At 42.6% G+C, this 24,162-nt stretch overlaps 1 pseudogene; it reads left to right on the top strand.

Annotated features, from left to right (window-relative positions):
• The first annotated feature begins 421 nt into the window (after positions 1–421).
• Positions 422–1,908, top strand: LOC137241594 (serine/threonine-protein kinase S6KL-like; annotated as a pseudogene).
• Positions 1,909–24,162: the final 22,254 nt, after the last annotated feature.

Raw genomic sequence — 24,162 nt, 5'->3', positions numbered from 1 at the left:
ATATTTCAGTATTTTCGCATTGAAAACGTATACTGCGATAATTTTAAAGTAGTGAATTGCAGAGCCCACCCAACTACCATTAGGGGGCGATACTGACCAAATCAATAAATTTTGAAAAAATTTGTGAAGAACTTAAACAGGAAATAAATTTTTGAGTGGAGAAATATACTGACTGAGTACGCGAATATTTTCTTCTCGGTGGCCTCTAAGTGTGCGCGCATAAAAGCGCATCATAAAAATTATTTTTCTTCAGTAGCAAATGTGTTTTTTCACAACAAATTTTTTATTTTTTTTTTTTTCTTATCTCAAAGTGAAAATAAACGACGAAACAGTTACAGCGAGTATTCATGAGCGAGTAATTTATAGAAAGTTCCAAAAAAGAATGCAAAGTTCATAGACGGTAGAAAACAAAATACGGTGAAAGCAAAACAAATCGAAATTAAATGAATTTTAGACGAAAATTTTAATGGGAAATAGTGTTAGTGCATCCAGGAATGAGCTGGCCACAACAACCTCCAAGCAACGGCTGCAGAAGGGCAGTATCGCAAAACGGTCATTGATTGAGCGGGCACAAAAAGCAGTGGAAAAACAACAGCATCAATTAAATGGTGGAAGCCCTCATTCCAAAATAACCAGCTTACATCAGACGCAAAGTAAGAGTGCAAATATAAATAGGAAATTTGAAGCTATACAAAACAAAAGTGAGGGGCGATCAGCTGCTAACGCTAATAGAACACAACGGATAAGACAGGCATCCGCTTGGAGTTTTGGTAGTTTGAGTGGTCGTTTGAATTGAAGCTTTTCTGGCGGTGCTAATAGAAATTCATTTCACAATCGCAATAAGGCATCACGAAGAAGTTTAACGTCAGCACAGCAGCGTCGCTCCAAAACACAATGGCATAAGCCACTTACCAATGCCATATTCAGCTCACATTTTAAGGAGACCAGTCGCAACGAACAAATCCGCATTGTACGTTTGGTGGCTAAGGGCGCGTCCGGCGTTGTCTTCAAAGTAATTAATAAGCATTACACACAAGAACTACAACAGCAACAACAACAATCATTGATAAATGTAGCACAAAAACAAAACACCGGCCAAGCAATACAACAACCACCACCACATTCTGCACCCGTTTATGCGCTCAAAGTGTTACAGAAGTCAAGAATAATTGAGGAGAATAGCATACAACAAATAAAAGACGACTCGGATATTCAAAAGTTGTGCGGACATCATCCGTTCATTGTACAACAAGTGGACTCGTGGCAAAATCGTCGTAATTTGCATATACTTTCAGAATATGTGCCGAACGGTGAACTCTTCTCTAAAATAACACATTTATCTGTGGATCTTGAAATCCCACTGGCTATTGATTTTCTACACAATGTTGGTGTAATTTATCGTGATGTTAAGCCGGAAAACATATTGGTGACCGCTGAAAATTAACCGATTTTGGATTAAGCAAGTGGCTGCGTTTAGGGGCTACTACCAGAACTATATGCGGCACTTTTCAATATATGGCACCCGGACATGCAGCTGATTGGTGGTCACTGGGCATTCTTGTCTGCCATATGCTCATTCAAACGAGTCCCCACATTCGGATATTCCTGGATATCACTTTGCCTTCAACGTACCTGAAAATGGATAGTGTAGACCATATCACAACTCTTCCAACAACAATTTCTAAAGAGGACGAAACAAGCAACTTTTTGATTCAAGAGCGAAAACAACAAATACTCGCTTCACAAAATTGTTTACCTCCCGAAGTTGAAGAACTCCCACACGAGGCTAAAGATGTGCTAAAACGTCTATTGGAGGTGGACCCAAAGCAATGTGTGCGCTCGGTTTTATCGCTACAAAAAATTGCATTGTTCAAAAGCTTTAAAATTGATTCTAAGCATTTTACATAGATACTCCATACTTGTGATTGTATATTGTCTACGCTTAAGGCCTTTGTATACAAATAGAATTCCGTAGATATACTTTAGACAATATTGGATTTGTAATTACCTTTCAATATACTTACATATGTGGGTAGAAACATTTGTATAAAAAGGGAAGTTTTGCTGCAAAGCCTGTATCATAAACACCACACCGTGGGTCGATGGTGGATGCATAAATAAATCGGGACATATTTGTGACAGACCGACGCAATGACAATGTGCAGGCCTTTGCTGCTGATGGACGTGTCTTACACAGATTTGGAGGGAAGGGAACTGCTGATGGTGAACTATGTCCCCTTCCCGATTTGGTGGCGCTGTGTGCTAAGTATAGAGTACGTTGGTTTTTGGGGTGGAAGCATATCCTTTGGCACACATGGCAAAACGGGCTACGGTTGATCTCATTATGGTGAGCATGGAAAATTCTTTAGCTAGTATTGCTTATCCCTTATAAACCCTTTGATTTTAGTGTTGTTCCTAACTGCTAGACTATCATGCACCCTATGCTTTCGTTGTCCTATGTGGCGCTGCTGTGATTGTAGGGCATTAACTCCATGGAGCAAGTCGCACTCCGGTGGATTTGGCGGTTGCATTGGATTTGGGATACGTATTTGGTAAGTGGTTTTACATTTCATATTCAGCCCAATTCTGAACAAAAATTCCTTGTGAGTTTTTTCCTTTCTCCCATTCCTCGTATTCTGAACAATGTTCGAAAAGGCGGAGACCGGTTATGGGAGAAAAGAAGTATTATGAATGTGAGGGAGAGGGAAATTTCTTTGCCATTTCATAGTTTTTTTCCACTTGTTAATTTAAAGGGAATGCATCAAAATACTTAAAGGAAATTGGTTCTTTTAAGAAAGAACACTTATTTGTACAAATTTGTGCTAAAGTATGTATGTACATTCTACCACAATATTCTCTATTTTAAGTAGAAAAGTATATCATAAGCAACGTAAGAGCTCTTGGTGTATTTGATGCAGCCATCCAGAAATTCCGCAGGGATTTTTAAGAAGGCTTGAATAGATTTCGGCATATGGCGAAAGGCGAACTCAACTCGACTTGGCCCCCGAAAATAGCTTTGCTGAACGAAAGCATGCAACCCCAGCGGATTTGTGTTATCCCGCTGCCTTCTTCTTATGCTCCTCTGTTGATGTTCCTGTGGCACAAATTCATTACTCATTTCAGCGAATAACACATGAAATGCAATACTGTGCATTGTTTGTATTTTATTTCTTAGTTTCAAACAAATTTGCAAAAATAACTAAACTTTTAAATTTTTTAAACGAAATAAGAAATGCGCAACGAAATTTCAATTCACAAAACAGCTGACGTCGAAAATTCGAAATTCCTATTCCCCAGTTATGCTTCTCCCTAGCAGAAAAGAATTGGAGGAATTTTTCCGCGGGAATAAAAATTCCGCGAGAACAATATTCCGCGAGAATATTTAGAATTTGTCTGATCGTATCTCTTCTTTCGCATATTTAACAGCATAAACATGCTCGGCTGTTTTTTTTTTTTTTTAACACCTACTTTTATGGATTTATGGGTTTTACTACTTTTCTGTGCGTTTTTACTGTCCAAGGCGGTTGCGCAATTTACACCATTTTGACGTTGCTCAATTATGTTGTGTGGCGATGACATGTAAAGATTATCTTTATGTTCACGACGCATTTTAAGCGTGACCAGGCGGCGTAAGCCAACAGATTTAAGTGGGCAGCGTACATATGCATGTATGGATGGACTTAATTAGAATTTCTAACCCTATAAGGAATTTAACTCTGCTAATATCGGGGGCAGATGAGTTTTCTCATCAGCGGTAGGCTTGCGATGTGCCTCGTTGCGCGGCAACTAGTGCAGCTGTGTTCTGTGGCAGATTGGTTCGCCCTTCTGCGGTAGGCTTTTCTGTTGTCCTCGCTCAGGGTGAGCGAGTGAATTGGGGTTTGATTTTGGGTCTCGATAGGAAGGTGGAATTCGGAAGGGAGTGAGGGAGAGGAACGGAGGGATGGTTAAGAGGAGTTATTGGCCCTCTCGCAATCCATCTCCTCCGTTGGAAGAAGGATCATTTTGACCAAAGGTCGTCTGACTTGACCCTTCTCTGTTATGAGGTCGACTACGCGAACTCGGTTATCTTCGCCGGGGTGTACGTTGACGACTCTACCTAGCCTCCACTCGTTGGGAGATAAGTTGTCCTCTTTGAGGACAGCGAGATCTCCCACTTTTATATTTTCTTTGGGATGCTTCCACTTCACTCGTTTTTGAAGTTCGGATAGATATTCCACCTTCCATCGTTTGCAGAAAGTGTGATGGAGGGCTTTGAGCTTCTGCCATCTGTTTATTATGGAGGCCGGGCTTTCGGTCACATCCGGTTCTGGCGGCGCCAGAAGATGGCTGCCTGTTAGGAAATGTCCTGGAGTTAGGGGTTCCAGGTCCGTTGGGTCATTCGACCCCGGACTGAGAGGGCGCGAGTTGAGGCACGCCTCAATCCGGCACAAAAGTGTTTGGAACTCCTCCATAGTATATTTGTGGGGAGAAGCGATCTTTTTGAAGTGGCTTTTGAAGCTCTTCACTCCCGCTTCCCACAAGCCGCCCATATGTGGAGCGCCAGCGGGAATAAAATGCCAAGTTAATGCTTGATGGCTATACTTGGAGACTGTTTTGTCTCGGCTTTCTGCCAGGAAGGCTTTGAATTCCGATCGTAGAGATCTGGAAGCTCCGACAAAGTTCGTACCATTGTCGGAGTAGATGTTCTTCGGACATCCTCTTCTCGCGATAAAACGCGAAAAGGCCGCGAGGAAGCCTGGGGTACTAAGGTCACTAGTGGCTTCTAAGTGGATGGCCTTAGTGGAAAAACAGACGAAAAGGCATACGTAGCCTTTTGACAGTCGACATCCCCTACCGCGGTAGCTTTTGATGTCGAAAGGCCCTGCAAAGTCTACCCCGGTATTGGTGAACGCGCGGGTAAAAGTAGTCCGCTCGCAGGGAAGGGTCCCCATAAGTTGGGACTGTGTCTGCTTTCGGTGAATAATGCAGGTTTTGCAATTGTGGCTGATGGCTCTGATCATGGTCTTGACATTCGGTATCCAGTATTGGGTTCGGATGAGACGGAGCATGAGCTGGTTCTCGCCATGAAGGGAGTCATGATGAGCCATCATAACGGTAAGGCGAGACAGCCTACAATTGTAAGGCAAGATGATCGGATGACGCTCATTGTATGACATGTCCTTTGAAGCCCCTAGACGCCCCCCTGTTCTAATAATATCATCTTTGTCGATATATGGGTTGAGTGACAGTATTTCACTCTTTCGATCGATAGGTTCCCTATTTTTCAATTTTAAATATTCTGTCCCGTAAAATTGTTTCTGGCAGATTCGTATTAATGCTTGAGTCGTTGCCTTAATCTCATCGGCTGAGATTATACACGACCTTTCGTGGAACATTGCTTTAGTTTTTGGGTGAGTTCGTTTATAAAATCTCCTAACATAGGATAGAACCTTCAAAGCCCTGGGTAAATTTGAAAAACGGTCGAGAATATCTACATGATCTACCCTTGTCGTGGCATATGTTTGTGCCCTCTTCTCCTCAACGGACGTTTTGTATTCGGTCTCTTGTGCTGGCCAGTGGGAATGGTCTTCTTGCAGCCAAGAAGGTCCCTGCCACCACAACGAATTGTTGGTCAACTCTGATGCAAGTAGTCCTCTGCTTCCTAGATCCGCTGGATTAGATTCCGGGTCCACGTGAAGCCAGTCCTTGCTACCGACCATATCGATGATCTTAGTGATTCGGTGTGCGACGAAGGTTGACCAGGAACAGGGCGGCTTTCTTATCCATGCGAGTACGATGGTTGAATCTGTCCAGAGGTGAACTTTTGCTGGCCCCAAATGAATGTTTCGGAATATTGATTCCATGATTTCTGCGAGCAGCACGGCGCCGCATAGTTCTAAACGTGGCAGCGAGATGGTTTTCACTGGGGCTACTCGGGTTTTGGCTAGCAACAGATTTGTGAAAATTGTATCGTCCCCTTTTACGCGCATGTATATAGCTGCTGCATATGCCTTTTCCGATGCATCGCAAAAACCATGTATTTCGATGTCGTCCTCGGGCGTAAAATTTACCCATCGCGGTATCCTAATGTTATCTATTTCGTTATAGTGTTGGGTGAAATTTTCCCACCGTTCTAAGGTAGTTTGGGAGACAGGTTCGTCCCATCCGGTGCCTTCTAACCAAATATTCTGCATTAATATTTTTGCTACTATGACCATTGGTGCAAGCCAGCCTAAAGGGTCGAAAAGTTTGGCTATCGCGGATAGGATTGCGCGTTTGGTGATGTTCTCGCCCTTCTCTAAAACTCCTGCGGTGAAGTAAAACATGTCTGAATGCGCGTTCCATCGTATTCCGAGTGCCTTCACCGAGCTAGCCTCTTCAAACGCTAGGAAGTCCTCGCTGAGCAAATCCGTTTTGGGGATGTCCTGAAGGACTTCCTCACAATTGGATGTCCACTTGCGCAATGGAAAGCCAGCTGAGTGTAATGCTTCGCGAATCTCGTTCCTTGCTTTGATAGTTGACGCTATTGTATGCCCTCCAGATAAAACGTCGTCGACATACATACTTTCGCGTAATATACCCGATGCTATTGGGTGGGTATTTTCTACATCATTAGCCAATTGTAGAAGTGACCGTATCGCGAGGTAGGGGGCGCAGTTTACACCAAATGTGACAGTCTTTAGTTCGTAAAGACTGATGGGTTCGTTGGGGGATGTTCGATGGACAATTCTTTGAAATTTGGCGTGATTATCGGTCACCCAAATTTGCCTATACATCTTTTCTATGTCACTATTAAAGACAAAGCGATACAGTCGCCAACGTAAAATTAAAATAGGCATGTCTGCTTGGAGTACTGGACCTGGGTGGAGTATGTCGTTTAGACTAATGCCATTTGCTGTCGGACTTGACGCGTTGAAGACGACGCGCACCTTGGTAGTGGTACTTTCCGCCTTTACAACGGCGTGGTGGGGCAGGAAATAATTATCCGAATCGTCGGATGGTACATTATTTTTAATTTTTCTCATATGTCCAAGCGTTTCGTATTCGGATAACACCCGAACATATTCTTTCCCTAACTCTTGGTTTTTTAGTAATCGCCCCTCATTTCTGAAGAATTGTGAACATGCGCGCTTTAGGGACGGTCCTAATTTAATATTCTCAGGGTAATCCTGCCTGAATGGTAGCGAAACTATATACTTCCCATTTTCATCACGTTTTGTCGTTTCCTTAAATAGTTGTTCACAATACCTTTCTTCTTCATTAAGCATTTTGTTTTTGGGAACATTTTCTATCTCCCAGAAAGCTTTTAATTGGTTGTCCAATGCAACCTCGTTATAAAATGACATGATGCTCATCGTTGGACTCGGTGCTTCGATGCGACCGGTTAGTATCCAACCGAACACTGTCTCTTGGGCCAAAAGTGTATTTAGTACATTCTTTTTCAGACCACTCAGTATAATTTGGGGATATATGTCTCCTCCAAGTATGAGGTCTACATCTTCGTTGATGTAGAACCTCTTGTCTGCCAAAACCAAGTCTGGGAATGCCTGCATAGTCATGACGTTGATATGGCAGGATGGAAGATTCCCAGTGAGTTTGGCTAGGACTAGAACGGGTGTAGTCAGGCTGAAGCAGGCATCCACTGGTGAACGTAATTCAATTTTGGATGCTTCTTTCACCTGGGCTGACACCGAATTTGTGATGCCTGAAACTTGGGCATGCATTTTTCTCGCTGGCAAATTGATTCTGCGTTTCAGTCTTTCAGTTATAAAGGAACATTCAGACCCTGAATCAATTAATGCCCGTGCGGAGAAGTCGGTACCATTATGGCGAATGTGTACGCGAGCAGTTCCTAATAGCACGCCTGTGCTGGAATTGGCATGACAGGATTTTACATTCTGGTTCGCAGATTGTCGCGCCTGTGCCGAAGTTGTTGGGCTATTATCCGCATCTTTGAAAGGATTGCGTACAGCCGTGTGTTGAGATGTATCCGCATGCAGGAGCGTGTGGTGACGAGAGTGGCATTTGGAACAGTTGTAGGAACTGGTGCACTTCGTCACGGTGTGTCCTGGGGATAAGCAATTCAGGCAGCCACTTGTGGATTTTATAAATTTAATCCTTTCTACTGGGGTTAAGTCGCAGAAGCGTGAACAGTTGCGTAATCTGTGTTCAGGGGATTTACACATTTTACAAATTGATTTTATTGTTTGCTTGGATACTTTCGTTTGAAAAGCACCAAGTCTTTTCGTAGGGGTTTCCGTTGATTGTCGCGACGCGTTTGGTTTTTGCACTTTCGAAGTGGCATGCCCTGTAAAACCAGACACTGTTTCAAGTGTCTGAAACCGATTAGACAGGAATTTATCCATATCCTCCCACTTGGATATGTCCATTTTATGGTCTATACTTTGCTCCCAAAGAGCCAGCGTGCTCTCTGGTAACTTGGTTGAGCATAGATAGGTCAGGATTGCATCCCAATTGGAAGTGTCAATTTTGTGGCATTTGAGGGACGAAATACAATTATTTATATCATTTTGCAGCTTTTTTATTGAACTGCCACACTCACTTTCTACCTTTTTTAAGTTAAATAAAATTTGTAGTTGTGTGTTAACTAAGATACGTTTGTTTTCGTATCTTTCACACAAGTTTTTCCAGGCCATCTCGAAACCTTCATTTGTGAGGGGGCATTTTTTAACGATATCTTTTGCTTCGCCCTGCGTTTTGTTGTTGAGATGGAATAACTTTTCCACCCCTTTCAAGCTGGAATTGTTTATATAAATTGCCGTGAAAAGGTCGCGAAAAGTTGGCCAAGACAGATAATCCCCTTTAAAAACTTCCGTGTCGCAAGCAGGGAGGCGAATTTTATGCGCATGAGGTTCTTGCTCAGGGTTGACGTTCTTTTCATCCTTCTTGTATTTTTCTGCCTCAGCAGATATAGACGCTGAACATCGCACGTAGATTGCGTATGCTGCCTTTTGCTTCTTTCTGATCGCCATAACGTCATCCGCTGACACCTCATCAGATCCCAATAGCGAATCAAACGCAGACTTTACCTTCTTCCACAAGAGCCGCAACTCTTCCTGCTGTATTGCAAGGGTGTGTTTGCTATGGTCGCTCTCCGGAATAAGGCTGTAATCTTTATCAAACTCTGCGATTGATTCTGCTAAACGGATGTAGGTTTCCATTGTTTTATTTACGTTTATTAACGAGAAAATTGCCGAATAGAGAAATAGAACGCTTTAGAGTAAAAAATACCTGCCCAGTAAACAAACACTATTGAGACTCAACGCTTTATTATTTATTTTTATATTGCAGACTTTTTGTCTTGGTAGCGACAACGAAAAGGGTTTATTTTGTGGACTTTTTGTCACAGCAGCGACAACCAAAAGGGTTTATTTTTGAACTTTTCTGTCTCAGTAGCAACAACAAAAGGGGGGACCACTCGCCACGTCCACAGATAAATGAGTGTATTGTGAACAAATGACAAAGTGCGTGCGATATTGCTAATGAAAATCGAAAAATAACCAGAAAAAAGTGAAGAAAGAAATAAATTTTTACAAGAAGTGAGCGCCTGAATTAATTTAATTGGAATTAATGTGTTTGTGATGTGCCAAAAAAACAACAACAAACTTATTCGGTATTGTGCGGAAAGTGAGGTTAGGTTAACCTCTTCCTTGTGTTGTGTCTGGAAAACCTTACCACTGGTGGGGGGATAGACCAGATAATCACAAGGATCGAAATAAACTTAATAAACCAAGTGAGTTAATTTTTGAAATTGGAAAGAAAAAATTGGTGCTCACTAAACAACTTCACTTTTTCACTTCTTTTTTGATTTTAATTTTTTCGCGCACTACACGGGTCTTTTTTTTTTTTTTTTTATTTATTTTGCAAAAAAAATAACACTCAAAAAAAAGTGGCAAGAAATATAACACTTACTTCTTATTGGTTTTTGTGCCAGAAAATTTGATTGTGCTGTGCTGTGGTTGGCGAATATGCTGTGGCTCTGGTCACCTATGTACAATAAACTCCAACTTTTTCCTTGTCAATTTTCGGCTGCTAATATCGTGTTGTATAATATGTAACTTCCAAACTTCTTTGTTATGTTCTGCTGGGATATGCTTCGGCCAATAAATTTTTTGTAGGCAAAATTGGCAAATTTTATAGTACGCAAATGTGCTGTGTTGTGGACTGTATAACAAAAGGCGCTTTTAGTTCCTGGTGAGGAGGACCAATGTTCGGCCTGAGTGCGTCGTAAACCGGCAGTGGGTAGGCGCACAAGGGTCGATCTTGGAGTGGATGGTGCGCTCCAAAGAAATAAATAAGAACACAAAGAGGAATTTCCTCGTTATAATATAATATTTAATTTAGAGTGAAGGAAAATATACACTGTGGTTACAATATTACCTTGGTGTTTTAAGTGACGATGGTGATCCTTGCGATGTGTGCTGGTTGGCGGTCAATCGAGAAAGAGACCGGTTGTGCCGTTGAGGACAACCGCTAAGCCGCGAAAAGGTCCTCTGGTATTAAGGAGGGGAAAAAAGCCACACACACAACAGCCCCCACATATACGTGCATGGGTGCTGACAACCTGCACACACACATGCATGCGTATGAAACGCCTGAGTGCGTCGTAAACCGGCAGTGGGTAGGCGCACAAGGGTCGATCTTGGAGTGGATGGTGCGCTCCAAAGAAATAAATAAGAACACAAAGAGGAATTTCCTCGTTATAATATAATATTTAATTTAGAGTGAAGGAAAATATACACTGTGGTTACAATATTACCTTGGTGTTTTAAGTGACGATGGTGATCCTTGCGATGTGTGCTGGTTGGCGGTCAATCGAGAAAGAGTTAGGCCTTGGGCCTAAACAACATTAGTCAAGCCGATATTAGAATATGGTGCAATAATTTGGAACCCGAGCTTCCAGGTTCATATTGATCGGCTAGAATCAGTCCTAAAACAATTCTTACCTTTCTCCTTAGGGAATTTCCTTGCTAGTCGTAGGGAAATGCTTGGAATTGTATTTATGATTAAATTACTAAATGGTTCGGTCTCTAACTCATTCCTGTTGAGCGAAGTGATCAACTTTAATGTCCCTTGCCGGCCTTCAAAACATCTTAAACCTCTCTACCTAAAATATTGTAGATCAAATTTTGAACTAAATGAGCCCTTCCGCTGTTTGTGTCAGCATTACATATCCCACTCTAGCACATTTCATGTTTCAGACTCGCTTTTTTGTATTAAAAAATCTGTTCCTTCCTCTCTTAATAGTAACTAACTGTATTCATTACTATATTGAATTCATTTTCTACTAATTCTATCCATTATATGTCTGTATATTTATTACTAATACGGCATTTATTTTACTTAACTGATGAGGGTTCCTCTGTAGCTGAGCAGTTTTAGATTTCGACGGTTAACAATCCATTGCCTTACAACGAACGCATGAACAGGATTAGCCTGGTTTCATTTGACGACTTGAGGGTAGTGCGGTGTCACAACGTCTATAAAAAAAAATATATAAAAAAAAAATCTTTCCGCTCTGAACACTTTTTTTCTCAAAAGAAAATTTTTCTAAATGCGCCATTTACTTAATGGGATCATTTAAAAAGAAGTAATAAAAAACTTGAATTCTTTAAGTCCTTTAATTGGTTGTGCTAAAACGTACAATAAGAATCATAATTTTCTACTTTGGTTTATATTATGAAAACAACTTCTTAGTACTGCGAATAAGTACGTATATTTTGCTGAAAAAAATGTTGGGGAAACGGTTAAGCAGAATTAACGTGTACGGTGGGGGCCGTCAGTATGCAAAAAAAAATTGTAAAAGTAGTACTGCGGAAGTGCTTAGACTTTAACTGTTCAATTTAAGAGTGAAGTTTATGAAACAAACTTATAAAACCCTACCCCACTCTTGGCAGTGGACATGTTTATGTTCTTTTCTGGAATAAATATTGCATGATTTTTGCAGCTCCCCGAAAGTTTGCGTCCTCATTTAATAAAATATTGTCCGAAAAAGCATTATTTTGTACAAATTTAGTGATCGTTACATTATTAAATAGTAACAATAAGAAAGAAAGGATATCCCCATTAGATAGGATTGCAGAAACTTTGCCATACATGCGCTAATTTCCTACTGGTGCGCTTGGTGTGTAAAATTATTTGAATAAGTTTTTTATTTTTATTTGACAATTGCCCAAACATGAATGCTAACGATGTAAATTCAGAGACTTCACCTTTAATAGAAACTCTAGCATTTTCGGGACTCCAAATTTCTTAAGAAACATGAAGTGCCGTCAGAAAACCGCTTTTTAAAGCTTACCTAATTCAATATTAATTTAGCATGCGCGCATACATATACATACGAATACATACAAACCTATAGTAGTAGTACTTATTTGAATGTAGGAATACTTTTTGAAGTTTTTGAATGTTGCTTAGTATTGAAAGCAGAACATACACATACATAAGTAGAATGTTATGAAATTTCTTTGACTTATCAGATCACAATAGATTAAAGGTTCTCAAGAAATTATGGTCTTATTATACAATTTATATTATTTTTTTCAAAATATGTGATTGTTAGTTTGAATTGAAAATGTTATGCAACGAAGTTTGAAACCTTTTTATTTCTGAATTAATTTTAACCCTTATGATTTGATGCATAAAAGGTTATCCTAATTAATATTGTGCACTTTCGTAGGTTAGGTTTTTGAAATCTAAAGAATATCCAATCCCAGCATTCCAGTTGTTTACTGTTGCGGTCTTCTCAAATTGTAGCTTAAAGACCTGGAAAGGAACAGAACCGTCAACGGATGGTGTTTTTACCTTTGGATTACTCGCTGAAACTGCTGGACGATTTAGTTGTAACTGCTCGATACGTCCTCTCAAAGCATCCACCTCGGCCCCGATTTTATCCTGTCGACCACTGAAGCCTTCATTAAACTGGGTTAGTTTTTCTTCCATTTGCGCTTCCAGTTTAGATGATATACGGACTTCCTGCTCTTCTAGTTGTGTGGAGATCTGAGATGATATCTGTGCTGAAATTTGTGCCGACATTTCTGAAATACGCGTTTCTTGTGCTTCAATCTTTGATGTTATACGTGTCTCTTGGGATTCCATCTGCGATGTAATCTGTGTCGACATTTCTGACATACGCGTTTCTTGTGCTTCAATCTTCGATGTTATGCGTGTCTCCTGCGATTCCAGTTGTGATGCCATATATGTCTTCTGCTCTTCCAGTTGAGATGACACTGTCGATGATTGAGCAGATATTGCAGCTAAAATCATGTTCAAGTCTGTGCTGGTAACCGTCTGCGATGTTTCGATTTTCTCTTCAATTTTTGTTGTCTCCTCGCCATCAAGATGAAAGACATACATACACATCAATTCCTTCTGCTTCCATTGCATCTCGTAGCCGTGCGTGAATTTCAAGTTTAACGCCGCTTGTATTCAATCCACGGCTCTCCAACTCCTTCTTTAGTTGCTGGATCTTCAATTCACTGAACTTTGCCATGTCCTTGTTGTCCTCTGGAATTTATTCAACAATTCCTCTTCTGACACCAATTGTAACGAATTTACTTGCAAATCCCCTTATTTGCCCTTCTGCTAAGTTCGAATCACTAAACTGTTGAATAAATAACTCCAATATGCAATAATGCAAAATGGCCTTTATTAAAGTACTTCACAATAACACTCAAACTGTGCAACGAATAGCTTGCTTAATAGCCACACTGATTGATAGCTCAATGAAACTCTACTATTCAAAATAATATTGCTCTTGCTTGCTAGATAGCGTCTTAATCGAAATCTCAAATAAAACTGAATTCCAGCGCCTCTACAATTGCCGTCTTTTATACTCTTTGATTTCAACCTTCGCATCTTCTAGGGGCTTCCAGAATCTACTAGTCCAGCAGCTCTCAAACTTCTCAGCTGTAACTACAATTGCACAATTTTATAGTTTTTCTCATTGAATACTTCTAGGAGTATCTCAGATATATGCATGTGTTTGTGCATTAACTCTCCGCTGCTCGTATACGTACATGGTACATATGTGTAGACGCAATTATTGTTTCGTTTATGAAGATACATAATGATTGATCTATGGGTGTGAATTCACGTCACTGCTTAGCATCGGCTTAGAGACGATAGCATCGCTCAGTGCTGCTAACATTCGTTACAATATGAATGCAACGAAATCTAAGGCGTTAGCAATATCAAGCGCAACATGTGATTTGAACAGCCTTCATCAAGTTATACTTAATGAAGACAAAATATTATTCCAAGACGTGGTCACCAATTTAGGCTTCAGAATTGACTCTAAATTAACTTGTGTGGACCATGTTAACCTTATGGTCGGTAAAATATATAATACCCTTCGAAACTTGTACAGAACTGCCTATTTAATACCACGTGAAACAAAAATGAAGCTGGTCAAATCTCTTATAATTCCCCAAATTTCTTATGGAGAACTTATATACGGTAATCATGATTCGTCTTCACATAATAAATTGCAGCTTGGCTCAAACAATGCTGCCCGTTTCGTTTTTTCTAAAAAGAAATTTGATCATATCTCTTCATATGCCGTACAAATTCTCGGAAGTAATGTTAATAACTTCTTAAAACTTAGAAATCTATGCTTCTTGCATAAGCTACTTCATTCCAAAAATCCACCTTACTTATTTGAAAAACTAAATTTGTGTCAGTCCACTCGGACCCTAAATCTATCGGTCCCTAAGTTTAAATACACAACATCCTCAAGACTGTTCTTTGTCAGTACAATCTGTCTATGGAACTCACTTCCCTCCAAAACAAAAACTATTAAAAATGCAGGATGTTTCAAACTAGCAGCATTTTCTTTTCTTAACTCTTAAGTTACTCTAAATCTTTAAAGTTTTAAGTGAATTTTTGATAATATATACTATTGAAAATTTGTATGTATTTAACTTTTCTGTTTTTATATATGCTTTGTTATATCTTTAGATGAATAAGTAAATTTCCTTTTGTAACATTTAGGTATAATTACTTAATCGGATTAATGTACTGCCTAAAAGACTAAGTCTTCTTTGTACAAACACTAAATAAATAAATAAATAAATATACACGCGCTTGGGCTATGCGAGAAACTATAATAATCGTGCACTTGTAGTTATGCTGAGAAATTTATAGCTGGTAAACGAGTAGTGAATTCTAGAAATAGAAACGTCTAGAAGTATGCGAACGAGACATTACAGAGTATAAAAGGGGTTAAAGCTGAGTGAGCAGTAATCAGTTTGATTTAAGCACCCTATGTGTTGAGAAGTAGAAGTGTTATTGTGAAGTACTTTAATAAAGGCTATTTTGCATTATTGAATAGTGGAGTTATTTATTCAACAGTTTAGCGATTCGAACAATTCGTTACAATTGGTGTGAGAAGAGGAATTGTTTAATAAATTCCCAAGATTTTGAATACAACAAAGACATGGCAAAGTGGAGTGAATTGAAAATCCAGCAACTGAAGAAGGAGTTGGAGAGCCGTGGATTGAATACAACTGGCAATAAACTCGAACTTCATGCACGACTACGAGAAGCTATAGAATTGGAAGGAATTAATGTGGACGAGTATTCCATTTATCCTGATGTGGAAGAATCAACAACAAAAATTGAAGAGAAAAACGAAACATCACAGACAGTTACCAGCACAGACTTGAACATTGGCTGCAATAACTGCTCAAACATGGAAAGCGGAATCTCAGCTGGAATCGCAGGAGACACGTTTAACATCCAAGATGGAAGCACAGGAGGGACGCATTTCAGAAATGTCGTCATCTCAACTGGAAGAACAAAAGACAAGTATAGCATCCCAACTGGATTCGCAGGAGACACGTATAACATCCAAGATGGAAGCACAGGAGACACGCATAATATCCAAGATGGAAGAAAAAGAGGAGCGCTTATCATTGCAGGTGTCACAAATGTCTTTAGAAGTACAGGAAGCAAGGGTAACATCAAAGCAGGAAGCGCAGGATGCAAAAATCGCTCAATTTCATGCAGAAGTCGATGATTTAAAAGGGCGTATGGAGCAGTTGCAACTAAATCAGCCAGCAGTTTCAGCGAGTAAGGACTGCCATTCCAGTGTAATCCCATTTAATTTGTTGCGTCCTCCCTCAAATTTTCATCCTCCCAGCAGCTCCTTGCAGCGGGACTGCTCCATATTCTCTTGCTCCGGGAAGGTATCGAGCCCAATCCTGGCCGGTCTCCTGACCCCGGTCCTGAGAAATGGTTTTCCTGCATCTTCCGGAAAAGAATCTTTTTAGGACGGTCATACTCTTGTCAGTGTGTCTCGTTTAAGGAATGGCTGCATCGGACAGGATGTTCTGGGCTAGATCCCAAAACCAGACATCCACGTAACTTCTATAAATCTTTTGTGGCTCGTTGCTGTTCACGCCCTACGACGTCCCGTAGTCTGCGCCTTAGCGCCCCACTACCTTCCAGCAGCCCCGCTGCTCAACAAGCCACAACAAGTACGCGCTGCTGCTCGCGCTCCACGGCGCCACCAACTCATACGGCTGCTCCCACTCATACTTACAATCTCCGTAGTAGAGTCGGGAACAATGCCAAGCATCAGCCCCTGCCCCGTCTTCTCCCCCCACCTCTTTTCCGGCAGCAATTGTGTAGGTCAGGGAAACAGACTCTTAGCCCCTACCTCCCTTTTAACCGTTTGCCAGCACAGAATATAGTTTGCGACATCCGCCCAATGCAGCTCCTGCCATGGACGGTGCCACTTTCCTTGATGTTCTGGTCTCCGCGACAGCAATCCCTCGGCGGGTTTCATTGCGCCATGTTGCCAGGCGGCATACCCAAATACACCGGGTACCCTAATGCTTACCCAACGACGTCCAGTCCCAGGGCCATAACAGCAGTTGCATCTTAGCCTTCCACAACCCAGGCGTAGTCACCCGTCACTTACTCCGAGAGTGGCGACGTCTCCCCCTATGCACTTCAGAATTCTGCACTTAAACTGTAATGGATTAACTGGGAAGATCGCGGCGATAGTCGATTTCATGAAGCGGCAGAACATTCGCATTGCTGCGATTCAAGAGACTAAACTCACAGCAAGATCTGCACTGCAGACCTCTTCTGGGTATAATGTCCACAGAAAATATCGCGAGAGCGGAAATGGAGGCCGCCTTGCGTTTATCATACACCACTCTGGCAATATCATATATTTGATCCCGGCATCGACTGCAGGGACAGTGTCTTAGAACGTCAAGGCTTATCTGTCCGGTCAGGCGATGCAAACCTAGAAATCATCAGCATCTACATCCCTCCTGCCACCTGTTGCCCCAGGGGATACCGCCCTAATATCAACGCCTTACTCACTGGCAACAATCGCATTATCTTAGGGGATTTCAATCCCCATCACGATCTATGGCATTCAGACTTGCGGGCGGACAGTAGGGGTGAGATGTTGGCGGATCAAATAGAAGAAACGACGTTCTGCACAATAGACGGAGACGTCCCCACACGTATGGTAGGAAGCTGTCACAGTTCGCCGGATATTTCAATCGTGAGCGCAGAACTCGTAAACTGCGTCAACTGGCAGCCGATGGTAACATTGGCATCCGACCACCTGCCTATACTTATTTCGCTCGAGCGCACCGCCGACTTCAACGTCACAGAAAAACGCACTTTCATAAATTTAAATAAAATAATTTAAAAAAAATTTAAGTTAAACGGTTTTATTGAAAACAATACTTACATGAAATAATAATAATACGAAAAGCTAGAAAATAATTAGGTAGGTTCTAGGTACTAGTCATCACACTCCTTGTCAATCTAGGGCGTTGATTAGACAATTAAATAAAAGCGTTGGGCGCGTGAAATTTCTAAAAATGTGAGGCGTAGCATACCCTGATTAAGGTTCAGTTGGTTTTACTTATGACTATCAATAGAAATATGACGCGTCCAACGCTTTTATTTAATTGTCTGATCAACGCCCTATATTGATAAGGAGTGTGATGACTAGTACCTAGGACCTACCTAATTATTTTCTAGCTTTTCGTATTATTATTATTTCATGTAAGTATTGTTTTCAATAAAACCGTTTAACTTAAAAATTTTTTTTTAATTATTTTATTTTCAAGTGTTTAGTCTTTATTTAATTGCCTATTATTTCTCATTCTATTTAGTTCATTTAGTGACTCATTATTACAAGGACTCTTTCCTGACAATTTGTTACAACCTAAGTCCTCAATACATAATCCTTCCAAAGATTTACTCGACTCTGCGCCACGTATGCTTGTTCCTCCTCCAACTCCAAAATATTTTGATGTCACTTCTACTGGACTGTATGCAATATTTGTTCCAAATATGAGCCAAATCGGGCATCATAGGTCGCTTTCTATTCATGTATGTATTATGTGTTCCAAATATGGACCAAATCAAATCGGACAACAAATACGATTTTTGTGAATACCTCGATCCTTGCGCCACCTAGCGGCGATTGTTTTTGATAGGTCGCTTTCTATTCTTGTATGTATTATGTGTTCCAAGCATGAGCCAAGTCGGACCACAAATACGATTTTTGTGAATATCACGATCCTTGCGCCACCTAGCGGCGATTTTTTTTCATAAGTCGCTTTTTATTCTTGCATGTATTATGTGTTCCAAATGTGAGCCAAATCGGACCACAAATAAGATTTTTGTGAATATCTCGATCCATGCGCCACCTAGCGGCGATTTTTTTCACAAGTCGATTTCTATTCTTGCATGTACTATGTGTTCCAAATATGAGCCAAATCGGACCACAAATGCGAATTTTGCGAATATCTCGATCCTTGCGCCACCTAGCGGCGATTTTTTTTCTTATTATTGCATTGTCATCGGGTTCTGAACTATATTCCAAGTTTCAAGCTTGTAGCTTATCGGGAAGTCACTTAAATTTCAATTACAAGATTCGTTCACAACGGCCGTGCGGCCTGCCTGTCAATTCAAGCTAAATAAAACCGTTTAAAAAAAGAAAGTGGGACGAATACAAATCCTTTACAGGCAACCGCTTCGCTGCCCTCCCTAAGCCAAAGGAAGCGTGCTTTCCGCAAGGTGATTGAATCCGCCTCGGCTCGTTTCATTCCCGCCGGTAGAATTCCCGAAATTCGGCCCCACTTCCCGGTTGTGACCGTAAATTAAGGGAGAGAACGTGACCTTAAAAGGCAGCTCGATCCCGCTTACCCCCAAATAAGGGATATAAACCAACGCATCAGATTGCTTGTGGATGAACACAAGCGGGCGAAATGGGAGGAGAACCTAAGCGGTTGTAACCTCTAGGTAAACCCGTAGGTAAACTCTGGTCCACCGTAAAGTCCCTATGGAATCTATGACAAAGTTTCCATCGCCTTTGGCGATAAAGTGCTGTCGGATGCGAAAAAATGCGCGAGCGCTTTCTGCCGACAATATATAATGCATTCCACGGTCAACAAAGATAGACGGAGGGCCAATATACACGCACATAAACATAAATTCAGCTCTTCACCAATTACCATCACCGCCAAAGAGGTTGAGGATGCCATTGGTCATGCTAAACCATCCAAAGAAGTGGGCCCAGACGGCATAGGCATGCCGGTGCTTAAAAGCCTAGGGGAAGAGGGTTTCAAATATTTAGCACATATTTTCAACCTGTCTCTTTCCACCTTTGTCATTCCCGAAAAATGGAAAATGGCCAAGGTGGTCCCGCTACTAAATCCTGCGAACCCAGCTAACATAGGAGAGTCATATCGCCCGATATCTCTCCTATCGCCAGTAGCCAAGACTCTTGAAGCCAAGTTGCTCCCCTACTTCAAAGCAAATTTGCAGCTAACCTGTCATCAGCATGGCTTCAGAAAACTCCATAGCACCACCACCGCGCTAAATGCCAACAGCACCCATATAAATTGTGGTTTAAATCAAAACCCCACCATAGAACAGTACTCGTTGCGCTAGATCTATCAAAAGCGGTCAACCATGACACGTTGCTGCAAGACCTGGAAGGGTCTACCCTTCCCACATGTCTTAAAAGGTGGACCGCAAATTATCTGGGTGGTCGCCAGGCACCGGTGCAATTTAGAAAGGAAACATCAAAACCAAGAAGAATTAAACAAGGGGCGCCACAGGGTGGTGTCCTATCCCCACTTTTGTTTAACTTCTACATATTAAAGCTACCTTCGCCACCAGAAGGAGTTACTATCGTTTCCTACGCCGATGACTGCACAATAATGGTCACAGGCCCAGGCCCACAGATCGATGAGCTTTGCAACAGAATAAACGGCTACCTCCCTGATCTCTCCAGTTTTTTCGCCTCGCGAAACCTGGCATTATCACCGACTAAATCCTCCGCGACCTTATTACAACATGGACGTCCCAAATGTCGACCATTTTGAACATCGACGTCGATGGCACTAGGCTACCGACTGTCCTACACCCCAAAATCTTGGGTGTGACGTTTTATCAGGATCTACATTTTGGTGAGCACGCAGCCGCAATTGTTCCGAAAATACAGAGCCGTAATAAAATCCTCAAATTCCTTGCTGGCAGTACTTGGGGAAAAGACAAAGAAACGCTCATTACCACATACAAATCAAGTGGCCAGCCGATTGCGTGCTACGCGTCCCCTATATGGTCGCCAATCCCAAAAATTACCCACTGCAAGAAGCTACAGGCCTTTCAAAATACTGCTCTCAGAATCGCCACGGGCTGTCTTCTTATGTCCTCAGAACACCATCTATATTATGAGGCGAGAATACTCCCCATCAGGGAGAGAAATGTAATGCTAACCAAACAATTCCTGTTCAATACCCAGAAACCTGAGCATCCCAACAGACATCTGATTGATGAGCCAAACCGGCTAGGGGCTTAAGGAGTCACCTCCGTAAGAATTTTGAGGAAATACGGCACCTGAGAACTCAGCCGTATGAAGCAAAAAAAACAAGCAGGTCCTTGGTGAACTCCACAAACAGGCGTCGGACCTTTATGCAAGGAATTGCTCGGTGAATCCAGTACTCAAAGAACAGTACCCAAAACTTGCGGAAGAGGAACGCATACTCCACAGGGAAACGCGAGTCACTCTAGCTCAACTTCGTTCTGGATACTGTAACAGGTTAAACTCTTACCAATAATCAACCCCGACATACAAAATGTATGCCCCGCTTGCAATGTGTCCCCACATGACACCAACCATCTCTTTAATTGTAATGTGGAACCAACGGCTCTAACACCCCTTTCATTATGGTCCACCACTGTTGAAACAGCAAGTTTCCTTGGATTCCCGTTAGAGGATATTGATGACAAAATTGTGATCGGTCGCAGCTGTTAGGTGGGGCGAAGCACTGCTACAACAACAACAACAGTAATCCAAAGGTAAAAACACCATCCTTTGACGGTTCTGTTCCTTTCCAGGTCTTTAAGCTACAGTTTGAGAAGACCGCAGCAGTGAACAACTTGAATGCTAAGGGTAAAGTTGCAGCTCTATTCGTAGCATTGAAGGGGCCAGAAGCCAAAATCCTCCAGACGATTTCCGAAAGAGAGCGGAACAACTATGAAGCATTGATGGCCGCTGTCGAGAGACGTTATGAAAGCGAGCATAGAAAACAGATATACCAAATTGAGTTGCAAAGCCGTTACCAAAAAGCAAATGAGACATTGCAGGAGTTTGGTTCCGATGTTGAAAGGTTGGCTCATTTGGGAAATGCGGACGCACCCGTGGAATACACTGAAAGGGTAAAGATTCAGAGCTTTATAAATGGCATACGGGATGTCGAAACAAAGCGAGCTAAATACGGAAACCCAAAGCCAACATTTGCAGAAACGGTATCACATGCATTGACTCAGGAAACTGCTCCACTCTTGAGTAAACCAGCATACAAAGCTCTTCGTGTGGAAGTAGAAAGACCAGAGAGGTAGACGCAATTTTGGAAGCTTTAAAGGGAACGCAACAGAAGAATAATGATGCAGTCAAATGCTTTAAGTGTGGTAAGCCAGGGCACATTGCACGTTCTTGCAGTACCAACCCTAATAGTTCCAACAATGTGGGTGGCCGTAAACGCAGAGCTGAAGGAGTTGAGCAAATCTCAAAGTCCACCCAAACGTTACACTAAAGCGAGTCAGCCGCAAGGGGCGACAGCTGGCTCCCGCAATCGAATGCCCCATAATCTCTATCTCGCAAATTGGAAGAAGGTCAAGCAATCTTACTGACGGAGGACATGTGAATGGAAACGCTTCCCAAGGCAGTCGGTTCTATGTACCGGAGCGACTCGGGATTTTTCCCGACCAAGGACTGTCATTTCAGTGTGACCCCATTTAATTTGTTTCGTCCCTCCCACAAATTGTCATCCTCCCAGCAGCTCCTTGCAGCAGGACTGCTCCATACTATCTTACTCCGGGAAGGCATCGAATCCAATCCGGGTCCGTCTCCTGACCCCGGTCCTAAGAAATGGTTTTGCTGCATCTGCCGCAAAAGAATCTTTTTAGGACGGTCATACTCGGTCCCGTAGTCTACGCCTAAGCGCCCCCCCCCCCCCCCCCCCACTACCTTCCAGCAGCCCCGCTGCTCAGCAAGCCACAACAAGTACCCGCTGCTGCTCGCGCCCCACGGCGCCAACAAGCTGATACCACTCATAACTACTACCTTCGTAGTAGAGATGGTAGCAATGCTGAGCATCAGCCCCTGCCCCCGTCTTCTCCTCCCTCTTTTCCGGCAGCAATCGTGCAGGTCAGGGAAACAGACTCTTAGTCCCTACCTCCGTTTGCACCGTCTGCCAGCACAGAATATATAGGTTTGCGACATCAGCCCAATGCAGCTCCTGCCTTGGGTGGTGCCACTTTCCTAGATGTTCTGGTCTGCGCGACGGCAACCCCCCGACGGGTTTCATCGCGCCATGTTGCCAGGTCGCAAACCCAAATCATCCGGGTGCCCCAATGCTTGCCCAAGGACGCCCAGTCCCAGGGCCACAACAGCAATTGCATCCTGGCTTTCCACAACCCAGGCGTAGTCACCCGTCACTTACCCCCAGAGTGGCGGCGTCTCCCCTTATGCACTTCAGAATTCTGCAGTTAAACTGTAATGGCCTAACTGGGAAGATTACGGAGATAGTCGATTTCATGAAGCGGCACAACATCCGCATTGCTGCGATTCAAGAGACTAAACTCACAGCAAGATCTGCATTGCAGACCTGCTCTGGGTATAATGTCCACAGGAAAGACTGCGAGAGCGGAAATGGAGGCGGCCTTGCGTTTATCATACACCACTCTGTGCAATATTATATATTTGATCCTGGCATCGACCGCAGGGACAGTGTCTTAGAACGTCAAGGCCTATCTGTCCGGTCAGGCGATGCAAACCTAGAAATCATCAACATCTACATCCCTCCTGCCACCTGTTGCCCCAGTGGATACCGACCTAATATCAGGGCCTTACTCACCAGCAACAATCGCATTATCTTAGGCGATTTCAATGCCCATCATGATCTATGGCATTCAAACATGCGGGCGGACAGTAGGGGTGAGATGCTGGCGGATCAAATAGAAGAAACGACGTTCTGCACAATAAACGGAGACGCCACCACACGTATGGTAGGAAGCTGTCACAGCTCGCCAGATATCTCAACCGTGAGCGCAGAACTCGTAAACTGCGTCAACTGGCAGCCGATGGTAACATTGGCATCCGACCACCTGCCCATACTTATTTCGCTCGAGCGTACCGCCGACTTCATCGTCACTGAAAAACGCACTTTCATAAACTTCAAAAAAGGAAAGTGGGAAGAATATAAATCCTTTACAGACAACCGCTTTGCTGCCCTGCCTACCCCGACTGATGCCCGCCAAGGGGAGCGTGCCTTCCGTAAGGTCATTGAATCCGCCTCGGTACGTTTCATTCCCGCCGGGAGAATTCCCGAAATGCGGCCCCACTTCCCGGCGGAGCCCGCTAACTTAGCGAGAGAACGTGACCTTGTAAGACAGCTTGATCCAGGCGACCCCCAAATAAGGGATATAAACCAACGCATCAGAGTGCTTGTGAATGAACACAAGCGGGCGAAATGGGAGGAGCACCTAAGGGGTTGTAACCTCTCTACCGGTGTGGGTAAACTTTGGTCCACCGTAAAGTCCCTATCGAATCCGACTAAGCCCAAAGACAAAGTTTTCATCGCCTTTGGCGACAAAGTGCTGTCGGATGCGAAA

The sequence above is a fragment of the Eurosta solidaginis genome, chromosome 2 (genome assembly GCF_040869045.1).
Source record: "Eurosta solidaginis isolate ZX-2024a chromosome 2, ASM4086904v1, whole genome shotgun sequence".
NCBI classification, from domain to species: domain Eukaryota; kingdom Metazoa; phylum Arthropoda; class Insecta; order Diptera; family Tephritidae; genus Eurosta; species Eurosta solidaginis.
Note: the sequence above shows the minus strand (reverse complement) of the source record. Positions and strands in the feature narration are given on the sequence as shown.